This window comes from Tyto alba, unplaced genomic scaffold, assembly GCF_018691265.1.
Source record: "Tyto alba isolate M040663 unplaced genomic scaffold, T.alba_DEE_v4.0 Super-Scaffold_29, whole genome shotgun sequence".
NCBI classification, from domain to species: Eukaryota; Metazoa; Chordata; class Aves; order Strigiformes; family Tytonidae; genus Tyto; species Tyto alba.
In genome coordinates, this window is record NW_024881303.1 from 327,975 (window position 1) to 340,881 (window position 12,907).

The following is a 12,907-nucleotide window of genomic DNA, read 5'->3' on the forward strand; positions in this document are numbered from 1 at the left end:
CAGCACAGCAAACTCTTCTCAGCTGCGCCTCTGGGCCTTTCCCAGACAAAAAAGTGCTTGCACAATGCAAAACTGGCCCATGTGCTCGATCGCAACTGGAAATCCAGCATTAATTTGTGTTAGTCCTCCAGCTTATATCTACCGATTAAAAAGTACTGAAAGATATAAACCGCTATTTTGGAAGCCAGGTACCACCTGATAGAAATCTTCATATAATCATGCAGATTTCCAAAAAAAATCCGAAGTATGTCAGTGCATTATTTTATTCCTCAAAAAGCAAACCTGTTAAAAGAACAAGCAAATAGACAGTGCAATTCCTGTCATCATTAATTTAAATCTAAGTTCAACTGGCTTTTTGTAACCAATTAAAAAACGTGAAAAAGGATGCACTTCAGCTATTAAGCATCGCTTTACTTGGTTTGGTTTCAGTGGGTGAACCAAGTCTGCTCGGTACCTCTGCTAGGCAACACATGCTGGCTAGAAACACGATGCCGGTTCACCTTAAATAGAATTAGAAGCAGTGACGAGGAAGGGGCCTCTCCGCAGGCTGTCTGCCTGGGCCAGGTTTAGGCGCTGCTCGCCCCGTGCTTCCCGGCTGGCGAGGGTGATAATGGGGTGCACCACGGGGTCCCCAGGGGGCCGGCGCTGGCTGCAGCCTCGCCTGGCAGCTGGGGAGCCTTCTCACCTCTTGCCTGCTGCAGCCTGGTTACAAGGAGACGTAATGCCTGGGAACTAGCAGGAACGGTCTCTGCCATTTTTTTGTATAATGCAACAGCTCCCCCATCTTACTGACTAAAGAACTTAAAATGGAAAAAAAATCCCCGGGAAACGCGTAGCAGGGCAACTCAACGAGGCTTCACTGCTTCTTCTGGAGGGAGAGGCTGGCACTGTGCTCCCGCCTGCAGCGTTCCGTTTCCCAGGTGCTCTGGAAGAGGGGGATCCACTCCACACAGCACAGCACTTGACATTTCAGTGATTAAGGCATTGAATTTTTGTCTTGTAAGGATGAGTAAACATTGCCGTTTCCAAAGACTTTTTGATGAGGCACAACAGCCTGCCTGAGAGCAACATTTACTGCCTCTTGCCTTAGGAGTTTAACCAGGGATGCTGCAACTTCTGGGCGCCCGGCTATTGCTCTCGCTGCTGTGCTGCACTGCTGCCGGTCTCCTTTAGGGTGTACACGCAGCACGCTGTACTGACAGCCGGAGGGGCCCGAAGAGGCAGGGCTGCTTGTGCCAATGCAAAGCCCTTTGCCGGGTGCCGAGTGGCGTGTGCCTAAAGAGTCACTCCTTCAGACCTCTGCACAGCCATCGCCACCGCCGAAAAGAGGTAGTTCTCCTTTCTTGCCCCAACAACAGTGTCCGGTTTTGCTTGCTCAGCACTTTGGCGCGGCTCCCAAGGACGCGACCTGCTTCAGCCACAGCTCGAAGCACAGCTCTGGTTTAGGAGATGGGGCCAGGGCAGAGGTCTGAAGCGATGAGGGACAAGCAGCCTCCTGTGTCCACCATGGGTGGGTCTGGAAGGTGTGGGGACCCAGCTTGGTGAGCACAGCACCCCATAACCAGCCAGCTTCAGTGAGGCGGCACTGTGCCCAGGCCTGAGGTGCCTCCTTCTCAGGTGATTAAGGGTTAGAAAGAGTGCATAAAAGCAGCTCTACATATTGTTTGTACAAAGCACTTTCCTCAAGAAGCATTCCCTATTCCAGCCCCGCCCCCCCCCCCCCAAAAAAAAATTTATGAGATAATTTTAAAATTTTACCTATGAAGGGGAAAATATTTTAGATTAAGGAGTTACTGGCTTTACCAGGAAAGTGGTTGAGCCCTGGTGGGAGTGAGAGGTCCCCAAGGCAGGGCAAATCCTAGGCGGGACCTCAGCTGAGTAATGCTGAGCATCCCCAGACCTGAGGGGGGTGTGCAGCCAACACCATCTATGGGGGTACGCTGCCAGGCATGCAGCAGCTCCCCCAGGACACAGACCTGCCCCCTCCCAGGGCACTGAGGTCTTTCCCAAACCAGCCCATGCCCGGGCACTGAAGGGAGCATTCAGGCACAGACACCCTCCACGGAGTCACCTGGGGCAGCCAGGAGCTCCCCAGGGAGAGAGCACAGTGGGTGGGGGGGATGAGGGGGGGTGGGGAGGGGAAGAACACATGGGAGGGGAACGATTTCAGGGCAAGAGCTGCAACAGCACAGCAGTCACACATTGTCACTTAGGTCTGGGTCCAGGATTTGCTCTGATTTCCATGCTCAGACACGGAATCAAATGAGGCGTTGACTGCTCCTGTTTGAAAGCTGGTGGGGTTTGCTCTAACTGGCCACGGAGCTATACTTGGTGGTGGGTAAGTGCCAAGTCAGACCAGCACAAAGAGCATCTGGGACAGGGGCAGCTGGGCAGAGCTGGACTACCCAGCAGCACGTAACCACGGGTCCTCCAGCTCCAGAGTCCACGCTCCCGGGAAGGGACACACACGATCTCCTGCAGCTGCAGCGGCTTGCTTTCCGCAAGCAGACCACAGCTGAGAGCATCCCGATGCCTTTGAGGCTGCCCTGCTTCCAAGCAAAGACCCCAGCACCTGCACTGCTGCTGCCGTGGGGCAGCACCCGTGAGGCAGCCTGACGACCAGGCTGAGGGAGCGGGAGATGGCTGGAAGGGACATGTTGTTAGTACGTGAAGTCAGAGCCATCACCCATCCAGTGACCTGACAGACTGGCTGTCCCTCTCACCCATCAGCAAGAGAACCTCCCCCACACACCCACAGCTCCCCACGCGCCCAGACACTCCAGGGAGGAGCCGCTTTTCCACTGGGTATGTTAGCAAGGCAGTGGTGCCATTTCAACCCCACGTCCAACACGGATTTCAGGCTGGCAAGGAAGCTGCAGCAGCCCTTGCTCAGAGTGCTGAGGACAGAGAGTTCAGGACGTTACTGCAGCTGCCTGCGAGGATGCAGAGTTTCTGGACTGTGCTGCAAGGGTGCCAGGTTCCGAGTAGTCCCGAACCAGTCCCCGTGGCGTGCTTGTGCTGGGTGGCAGCAAACCAATGCACCCTCCAGTAGACACAAAGCTCTGAGCGCAAGGTTCCACTGAGCTCCCGCTGGGCTTTTTCACCTCCCTTTCGCCAGGGAAGCCGTACCCAGACACTTGCTTCCTTTCCCGGTGCCAGCCGCGGAGCTGGCATCGCAGTTACACCAGCCGTCCTGCTCCCAGGGCAGCAGAGAACTGACAGAGCAGCAAATGCTTGAGCACGAAGCCCAAGAAGACTGTCTACTCCTGTAGACGTCAGCCAAGGTAACAGACGCTTTACCACGGAGCATCCTCTCATCTCTCTGCTCTCTCCAAAGGAGAGCACATGGTGAAAGCTGAATCGGGGCCGAGCACGAGACTGTCTCCAGCTCCAGAGGACAACTGTGCTGGAACAGAGTGTTAGGGAGGGTAACCGCAGAGCCAACCCTAGCCCAATCAGCTTAATGATGTGAGTTTTGTCTCAAGGGAGCGGAAGATTTAGACTCAGTCCCTCCCACCAGCACTTTAGCCTCTCTGCCCCTGTAACCACCTGAACCAGCTCCACGAAATGGCAGCTGGGACTTGGAGATGAACGCTACCCTAGGAGACCTGGCTCGGCTGCCAGGCCCTGGGGCAGCTTCGGGGGCTGCTGGAAGGGCAGAGGATGGCTGTTGCTCCGGGAGGTGCGTTCCTCCCTAGGCCAGGCTCACATGCTGCCGTGGAGACCACAAAACCAAACTCCCTTTCCGCTTCAGAGTGTGCAAGGCGAGGAAGTTTCTCAGGCCGCATGGACAGACCTGTGCCTGGGAGCAGTGCCGCGTTCCCTTTTCTCACCCGTACCGACGCTGGCCGTTGGATCCCAAGGCACAAACATCTTTTGCAGAGCGTCAGCAGGGAGGCGTGAGGACCGCCACTGCACCTTTCCTCTTCTGGGCCGGGGCTCACCCCACGCGCATCCCTAGCAAAACGCCAGTGTGTCCCAGCAGCATCGCTTCCGTCACCTCTGAGCACGCGGAGCTGAGGACGAGCTCTCCTCCACACCCTGTGGCAGCGCCTGCCCTGCGTGGGGCTCCGGCTGCAGGCAGCGTCCCGAGCGCCGGGGCTGCAGGAGCCAGGCAGAGGCAGGCAGCCCCGGAGGAGCAGGCAGTTGCCCGCTGTCCCGGCAGCAGGGCGTCCAGGGAGACGGGGCCCAGTGCCTGGCAGGTGTAGGGTGCCTGCCTACACCTCCCTCCAGGTGCAGGGCCGCTGGCAGCTGAGCGGGTTTGTTAGATCCTCTTGCTGCTCTGCTTCAGGTCCTGTAACATCACCGACATTTTCTCAGAAAAGAGCATTAGAGAAAGGTGTCAGTATTTCGTAGCACGAAACGCGCTCTCCTCCCCATCAGAGATCCCCGGAGACGGATAACGACCGCTAAATCCCCAAAAGCTCCCAAATGTATTGACCCCCCGAAGATAACTCAGCCTTTCCTTTTCCTGCCAGGATCATCCCCTCCTACAAGTCAGGGGGTCACCGCCCGTGCTCGCAGCCCGGGCGCGTCGAGGCCGGCGGGGCAGGGCCGCCCGCCCGCGGGGGGGAGCGCAGCGCCGGTCCCACCATGCAGGTCAGAGCCGAGCCGCCCCGCCGCCCCTTACCCTCGCGTGTCCGCGAAGTGGCTTCTGCGAACGCGTTTCCCGGAGAAATAACCCAGTCGGAGCCCGAGCGCCCCGCGCCGGGCTGGCAGCGGGGACACCCCCCCCCCGCCCCGGCGCTCCCCCGGCCGAGCCGTCCCGAGGGCCGCCGCCGCGGCGGGGACAAGCGGAAGCGCGTCCGTGTCCGTGTCGGCGCCAGTTCCCCCGGTGCCCGCCCGTTGGAGCGCAGCCCCGGGCCCGGCGCGGCGGGAAGGGGGGGGGGGGGGGTGCGGCTGCGGCTCGTCCGTGCGTGCGGCGGGGCGGGGAAGCGCCCGGCTCCTCCAGCCCGCCCCGGCGCGGCGCGGCGCGGGGGAGGCGGCGGCTGCCTCCCTGCTGCAGCGAGCGGCGCGGCTGCCCGGGGCCGGGGCCGGGGCCGGGGCCGGGGCCGGGGCCGGGGCCGGGGCCGGGGCCGGGCAGCAGCCGGCGGCGCGGAGGATGGGCGCAGCAGCAGCCGCGGAAGGGCGAGCCGCGGAGCTCCCCGCCCGGCGCCGCGGCTGCTCCGCCTGAGCGCGCCCGGTGCGGAGCGGCGCGGAGCCGCGTGGCCCTGCCGCCGGCCGCCCCTGCGCGCTGCGCGGCCGCTCCGCGGTAGCTGCACACCCCACCCCCGCCCCCCCCCCCCCGCCTACCAACCCACCCGCCCACCCACCCACCCTCCCTCCGCCGCCACCCCGGCGGCGGGGCTGACCGCGGCTCCTCGCCCCGTCCCCCCGCCCGTCCCGGCGGCAGCGCCCCGGCCGCTCGGGATTACGCCGCGGAGCGCTTGTAGCGAGGATTAACCTGGCGCAGGTACGCGGCAAGGTCAGCGGCCGGCGGGCGCGGAGCGGGCTCGCCCGCGGCGGGGCGATGCGCGCGGGCTCGGCGGGCTGCGCCGCTGCGTGCCCCGCGCCGCGCCCCCGCCTCCCGCCCGCCGCCCGCGCCGCTCCGCGTGTGCGCTGCCCGCCGCCGCCGCGCCGCATGGGGCCGTCCGCCCGGGCTGCCCTGCCCGCCCCGGCCGCGGGCGGCCGCCGCCGCCGAGCCGCTCTAGGATGCGGCTGCTGAGCGCCGGCACAGGGCGGAGAGGCGGCCGAGCCTGCCCGCCGCCGCGCCGCGGAGCCCGCCGGAGCCCGGCCGCGGCCGCACCTGCAGGGGAAGCGCTCCGGACGCCGTCCTTCCCCGGGAGGCGCCAGGTAATCGCGGAGGGGCCGCCGCGGCCGGCTGCATCTGCATTGCAGCCCGCGGTACTTATTCGCGGGGGAACGGGGCGCGGGGAGGGGAGGGGGGTTGGAGGGGGGGGGGGCGTGGGGGGGGGGCGGCCGCGGCGGGGTCCCGAGCCGGCCCGGGCAGGGCGAGCCCCGCAGCGCGGCGGGCGGCGCCGGGACGGGGGGAGGCGGCGGGACGCCCCTCCCGGGAGGGCGGCGGCCGCGGGGCGCGGAGCGGCGCGGAGGCTGCGCGGTGGGGCGGGTGCCCCGCGGCCGGGCCGGGCCGGGCGGTGCTGCCGCTGCCGCCCGCGGGACGGCGCCGGCGGCCGGGACAGCCGGGGGTGCTGCGGGGCTGGGGAGGCCGGGGGTGCTGCGGGGCCGGGGGTGCTGCGGGGCCGGGGGTGCTGCAGGGCCGCGTGTGCCGCGGAGCCGCCGCCCCCCCCCCCCCCCCGCCGCCGCCGCGGCGCGGTGCTGCCGCCGCCCGGGGAGCGCCGGCACCGCGGGGCCGGGCGAGGGGCCGCGGAGCCGCCGCCGTGCGCGGAGCCGGCCCGGGGGGCGCTCCCGTGGGGGCTGCCTCCGCTCCCGCCCGTGGCGGTCGGGGGGGGGGGCGCGGAGCTCCCCGCGGAAGGGAGCGGGAGATCCGCGGGTCCGGGCGCGCCCCCCCCGGCCGGCCACCCCGTCCCGCAGCCCTCGGCCAGGCTCACGCCGCTCTCCGCGGTGCGGGAGGGCTGCCGCTTGTCCCCGGCATCCCAGGATGCGTACGCGCCGCGCTCCCTTCCCCTCCCCTCCCTCCTCCGTGGAGCGAACACCTCTCATCTGCAGGAAAGCAAATGTAGGACAAGAGAAACCTTTTTTTTTTCCTGCTGGAAGGTTCCCGTTAGGGGAGATGGCAGAGCAGTTGTAGAGGAGCCGGCGGAAACCTTGCAGCCATGTTGATGTCAGGAGCACACAAACGTCCTGGTTCCTGGGAGCAGCCGGGGTCGAGGAGAGGCTGGTGGAGGGGGGAGCGAGCACAGGCCCAGGCCCGGTTTGGGGGCTGCCACGCCCTGGGCAGCATGGGCACGCTTGGGCTGGAAGCACACGTGAAAGCCCCTTCCAGTGTGGCAGCTCGCCAGCGCGGGCTGGGGGGCACAGGGTCTGCCGTGGGAGTTGACGCGAGCACTGCCCTCTTGCCTTGCTATCCGTGGTGTTGGACAGCAGCGCTTCCTCTCCTGCACCTTCGCTTTCCCCCTCCTGCCTGGTCCGTCGCGTGTTTGGGGCAGGGACGGTTTCTCGTTGCGTTGAGTGCCTGGAGCAGAAGGATGTGTTAGTCTCAGCTGTGGGTATGAACGTGACCTCACTGATCCCCCAGGCTGGGGGTGGGAAAGCAGGGTGCCTCCAGCTAAGCCCAGCCCTTTGCAGCCTCCAGCTGACTGTCACGGAGCTGGACAGGCCAGGCGTCCCTGCACCTTGGTCACTGTGCCGTCTTCATAGTGACCTTTCTCACCCATGCTTACGTTTCACGTGTTCCCAGAGCAGCGTGGTGTCAGCTCATTCCTTCTGAGCATCCTCGAGTGAGCGCTGGCGTGTCCAGGCCTGTTCCAGCCAGTGCAGCCTCGCCGCAAACCAGTGAGGTGGAGGGGGATCCATCCCAGGTCGTCAGAGCCTTTTTGGTTACCGCTGCATGTCCATGGGTGGCTGCCTGCGTGAGGGGGCCCTGGCTGGCTCTGGCAGCGCCAATCCTGGCTGTGGATGTGTCCACAGGTGTGGTATGGGGGTGCCCAAATGGGCTGCACATGCTGGGACTGCTTCTGCTGTGTGCGGCGGGGCTGCCCTGGCCTGGGCGCTTGGGGCTGTCCGCACCTTGTCCTGCCCCAGGGACCTGGCTGGGCTCCCCGGTAGCTTAGAGACATCCCCAAACACCGTGGGCTGTCTATGGGCTTCGCCTCGGCGTCAGCCCCAGGCTCCATAGTGCTGCCTCGGCCGGTCCTGGGAGGGGGAGGTGGCTGGGGGGGGCTCCAGAGCAAGGCCAGCGATTTCACTGCTGCTCTGGGAGTCAGGTTCAGTTCTGCACAAAGAGCCATACCAGAGCGTGAGTGTTGTCAGTGCCCAAACACCTTCCCAGTCTACATTTCTAAATGCGTACTGTACTCAAGGGATTATGCATTTGTTTAAATGCATAATAAATGCATTTAAATGCGTGAGGCTGTATCAAAATGCATACCAGAGCTTGCCAGTTAGGCCTCGAGTTGCAAGCCTCACCAAGAATCTTCTCCTGGCATATCAGCTTGCCTTTTTCCTTTCAGAAAGAGCAGTTACTGGTTTCATCGTGGCAGTGCAGCCAGCGGAAGCAAACCCTGGATATTTCAGGTGCCTAGTACAAGTTCAAAGCCGAACGAGTTCACCTGTTTACCAAAACACGAGCAGCTTTGGGAGTGGACTCCAGATTGTCCAGCTGCAGGGAGAGCTGGCTGGCTGCGCGCTTCAGTTTGGTTTATGACCAGGATGAAGGGCTGGGCTCTGTGATGCAGCACCGTTCAGGATGGTTTCTTAGGGTCTTGGTTTGCATTTTCGTACAGCTCTCAGCTGGGAGGGGCTCCCGTTTGCCACCTGGGGTGTGAACGGTGACAGGCTGCGGCCATAGGGCAGGGGAAGAAGGGTAAGGGGTGGTTGCTGGGTGTGTGGGGCAAAACAGCGGGAACTCGAGAAGAAATGTGGCAGGGCAGCGTGGCAAGAAGGAACCAGCTCTTCCCCAAACAGACCTGTGGGCTGCTGCCGCCACCGTGGCTGAGAGTGAGGTTTCTCCCCCCGAGGTGGGGAGACGCCAAGGCGGGTGTGCCGGGAGGGCCGGGCTTGGCAAGCAGGGGTGCCTGCAAACTGGAAGCGCCTGGGGGAGGTGGAGCACCCCGAGGTGCCTGGAGGGCTTGTCTGTCCATGGGGGCACATGGAGATCGTTCAGATGCTGGAGAGCTAATGGCTTGCCATTGCTGATCAATATCGCCTATGCTTTCAGGTGTGGTAGCAGGTTCAGTTTTATAGAGCAATCTTTTGAATATTCTCTGAGCAAGCAACCAGTCCAGAAAATCGTTCTAATAGCTTTGCTATTAACGGGCCTGCAGAACTTGAGCCAAATAGAAAAGGCTTGTCTAAGTGCTATTGAAGCATTTTGGGCCAGGCATATTCCATGCATTAGGGAAGATTTGTACTCCTCTGACCAGACATCACTGAGTGTTGTCTATTTATACACATCTAAATATATCCTCTGCAGTCTTCAGACTTTTCTAGCTAATAGTAAAATCACTTTTCAATACCATGCTATTAAAATGTGCTTGTTGACACTATCTGATGAGTTCTGTGCTGAGAGGGGTGTGTGTGTGTGCGTGTGTGCGTTTTAAATAAAAACTATTCTTGAGGCCGTTACCTAAAATGCGTTGGAAATAAAAGCATGTTGTCCATGTAGATGGATAGCAGAAAGAAACATGGTTGAACAGAAGCAATACTGGAGACGTACTCAAGCCTGGAAAGCCAAATCCAAACCAGTATAAGGTTTGTTGCTCAAGAGTGAGCCATTCTTTCTAGAAATGTATATCAAATAATCATGTACTTTGCCATGAAATAGAAACATTTGCTTCTAATTAGTCAGATACACCTTCTGGTACCCCGAAGTTTGAGACGTTGTTTTGAAAACAGAATGACAAATCTCGAAGAAGAAGTGGCTTCTGATTTGGTTGGGGGGTACAGCAGGTCGGGAGCCGGTGGGTGCCCTTGGCGTGGGTGCTCCGGCCGGTCGGCCCCATCCCGTGGGAGCTCTGAGGTGGGACCCGTCCCGCGATGGGACAGGGGGAGTTCGGAGAGGCGGGAGCGGGGTTCTCCTTCACAGGGGAACTCAGTGGCCCATTCCCATCAAACTGTGGGTCTCGGGGCGTGGGATCCCGATCTGAGGGGCTGGGGCGGGGGGGAGCGGCTGTCCGGGTCGTGTTTTGGAAGCGGTGTTACAGACCCAGCGGTGAAAGGCAGTGCCCTGATTCTGGGCTATCAGAAGTACTCCCACATACGCCTGCTCCAGAGGGGTGAGTCTGTGTCCGTGTGTGCATTTCTCTGGAGCTAGCGAAGGTCTTGCGGGGCTCCTGAGGAGGGATGGAGACCCGAGGTATTCCCGAACAACACACAGGATCACTCGGTGGGTTGTGGTGATGATAGTAATAGCTGTCTGACTGGCCTGCGGCCCATCATGAAATAGTAATGACAGTCATTTTATTTTCTGTGGCAGCTCTCACTGACGGTTCTTGGAGAACTAGGAGAGGCTACAGAGGGAGGGAGAGGGATTGGTAGTCACAAGGGAGGAGATGGGGTGAGGGGAGAGTGAAGGCTGGGCTCTCAGAGGAGGTGGTGGCCCAGAGCCCCCTGAGCCTGGTCACCGTGTGCCTGGGGTAGCCCCAGGACAGGCACTGTGCCCCCCAGGCTACTTCTGGCCCCTTGGTCCAGGGCCCGGGCTCCACAAGCCAGAGGCACGTAGTGTGATGAGACGGCGTGGTGCCAGCAGTGTGCCCTGCCAGGGACCGGCGGGCACGGGTTTGTGTGGCAGCTGCTTTAACTGCTGAATTGCCTCGTTATTTAGACAGCCCTCTGCACCCCACAGACTCCCTGATTGCGTCCCCCCATCCTGCCCCAATGTCCCCTGCCTTGGGGCGGCTGGCTGGGGCGCCTTGGTCCTGTGGCATAAGCAGCTCTACAAATAACACTTGCCCCGAGCAGGCTGAATAACACAAAAGGTGATGTGTCAAATGGCCAATTCAGGGGATAATGGGAACCTGGGTGAAAGCCTCTCCAGTTTCCTAAGGTGGGGACAGCAGTAGCTCTCCGGGCTTGGAGGTGGTTCCCAATGCTGTGAAACCCGTGCCCAACGCCTTGCTTTTGAGGTTGATCTTCTAGATGAAGTTTCTCACCAGGAACCGTCTCTTAGCAAAACATTTCCATAAAAACACATGATTAGCTAGCTTTGCTTTCAAGTGGAGTATCTTTTTTTTAACTTGAAGTTTTTGTTTAGGCTTCTCTGTCAAGATCATGCTGCACTTCTTTTGGATTGGAGACAGATAAAACTCTTTAGTTTTTATTGCCTCAGCATTGTTACGTTGCCAGATACCTGACATTCCCTGCGTATTTATTTCTAATTCTTTGTACTACCTAGTCTCTGTACTTGGCCAAGGGGGACAGAGAAGCAGGAGGCCTGAGCCTGACACAGGAGCCCACAACAGTGAGCTGTGACAGTCGCCTGACCACCGGCTGTAACACAGCAGACGTGCAAGGAAAACACACTCAAGGAAGAAAAAGCATGGTAGAAAAGTCGCACCGAGAGGAAGCCCCCAAATCTGTTTTCAGTACCCTGGTAACAGTGCTGCTGGTCCCAGGAATTGGGATGGGATTTCTTTAACAACACTGAGAAGTAATGCAGAGATGTTCTGCCACATGTGGGTGAGGTGTGGGTTAAACTTCTCTGGGTTTTAGCCAGAGTTAAGAGTTCACCTGTTACATGAAATCTCTGCCCCAGCAAAGAAAGGCACGTACAGTCGGCAGCACTGCCGTGCTCTGGTAACTGCATTGTTTTTGTTTTCACCAACGCACTTTTAAAATAATTTATGTAAAGACCCCCTGATATGGCTCCGTGGGAGCAGGTCTGAGTAAGGCGAGCAGGATTTGTCGCCTTGTCAGCTGTGACTCAGTGGTTCTGCCGGGTACGTGGTGTTTCACAAGAGAGCCTTCTATTCGGGACCATGATTCAGCTCTGCTGCTCTGTACAAAGCTGTTTTTGCTGTGCTGTGGGCAGATTTGCTGTGCTTGGGGCTCTTCCTGACGCGTCAGCATTGCATCTCCTCTCCGCCGGAGCCTGGCTGCAGCGACGCCGCTCCCGTGGCTCGGGACCAGGCTCCGAACTGCAGCTCCGGAGCAGCGGCTCCGCTCTCCTCCCGCCAGCCGAGCCTCAGCCGTGGCCGTTTTGGGGGACAGCTCTGTAGGCATGCTGGAAGCTGTCTGCAGACCGCTGGCACCCTAGGCAGGAGAGTGGCGGGGTCCTGAATGCCACGGCCGAACCCGGGCAAGCTGACGCAGAAAATGAGCATCTTCCACTGCGATGGCGTGAAGAAACGAGATGGAAACAGTACAGGCCCCAGTTCAGGCTCCAGTGGTGTTTGCCAGTGCAGGGTGTCCTGACAGGCACAGTCCTCTGGAGATCCAGATGATGACCTCCCCTCATAGTGTCACTCGTGGGTCTGGCAGCCCTCAGGCCCCGCAGGTGACGGTTTTGGATCCTGGGGAGGTTTTCTTGCACATCCCAGCTCCACGCTGCCCCTCTGTGACTTCTCTGCGTTTGAGCTGTGGGTGCATGCCCTGCTGCCGCCGGGGAGAATAACGGGAAGGGAGCCAGCTCGCAGCCTGGGGAGAGCTGTGGTGTGCGGTGCTGGGGCCGGGGCTGTGGGGTGGACATGCGGAGGACTGGCCCTGCAGGTGATACGTTGCTGCAGAGGCTCTGCTCGGCGTTTGCGCCCGTGCAGGGACGGCTCCTTGGGCTGCTCGTCGCTTGGTGCCCTGGCCTTAGCAGTGGTGGATTGGGCCGGCCCAAACAAATGTGTCCTTGTCCCCAAGCAAGTAGGAAGGATGGCACTTAGTGACCACTTTTGAGGGTGCTGTCTCCTTTCCAGTACTCCTTGCTCCCCTCACGAGCCCCCTCTCACTGCAGGTGGGCACTGCAGGTGCCCCACTTAGGCCTCCCCTCTGCATCCCCATGTCGGCAAGCAGCGGGGAGCCCTCTCGTTGGGGTCTAGCACATGTTGGAAATGCCCATGGGAACGTGGTTAGTGCTCTACGGCGTCTCTTTGGCTGTCCGAAATGAGGAGATTTGCTCCTGTCCCAAACAGAAGGAAGATGTTTCAGCTCGTGGTTTGGTGAACAGAAGCACGTGTGTAGCCCTGGATGCGTGCGGTGATGTTCCCACAGTGAGCAACTCGGTGTGACGGCCGTTCAGCCTGGCTGTTGCCCCTACAACTGTTTTTGCAATTACAAGTTGCAGAGCAATGCTTTTGTCTTACCC

At 60.6% G+C, this 12,907-nt stretch overlaps 1 protein-coding gene and 1 long non-coding RNA gene across 3 annotated transcripts in view; one reads left to right on the top strand and one right to left on the bottom strand.

Moving 5' to 3' along the window:
- Positions 1-247: 247 nt before the first annotated feature.
- Positions 248-5,873, bottom strand: LOC122154013. The gene is made up of 2 exons (XR_006165902.1): positions 5,786-5,873; positions 248-4,294 (listed from the first exon to the last, which is right to left on the bottom strand). It is a non-coding gene; the product is annotated as an uncharacterized LOC122154013 (long non-coding RNA).
- Positions 5,623-12,907, top strand: part of LRFN5 (leucine rich repeat and fibronectin type III domain containing 5) — a 55,327-nt gene continuing 48,042 nt past the window's right edge. For both annotated transcript variants that reach the window (XM_042799143.1, XM_042799142.1), the window contains exon 1: positions 5,623-5,832. The gene's annotated coding sequence lies outside the window, so the exon portion shown is untranslated. The remainder of the gene's footprint in view (positions 5,833-12,907) is intronic.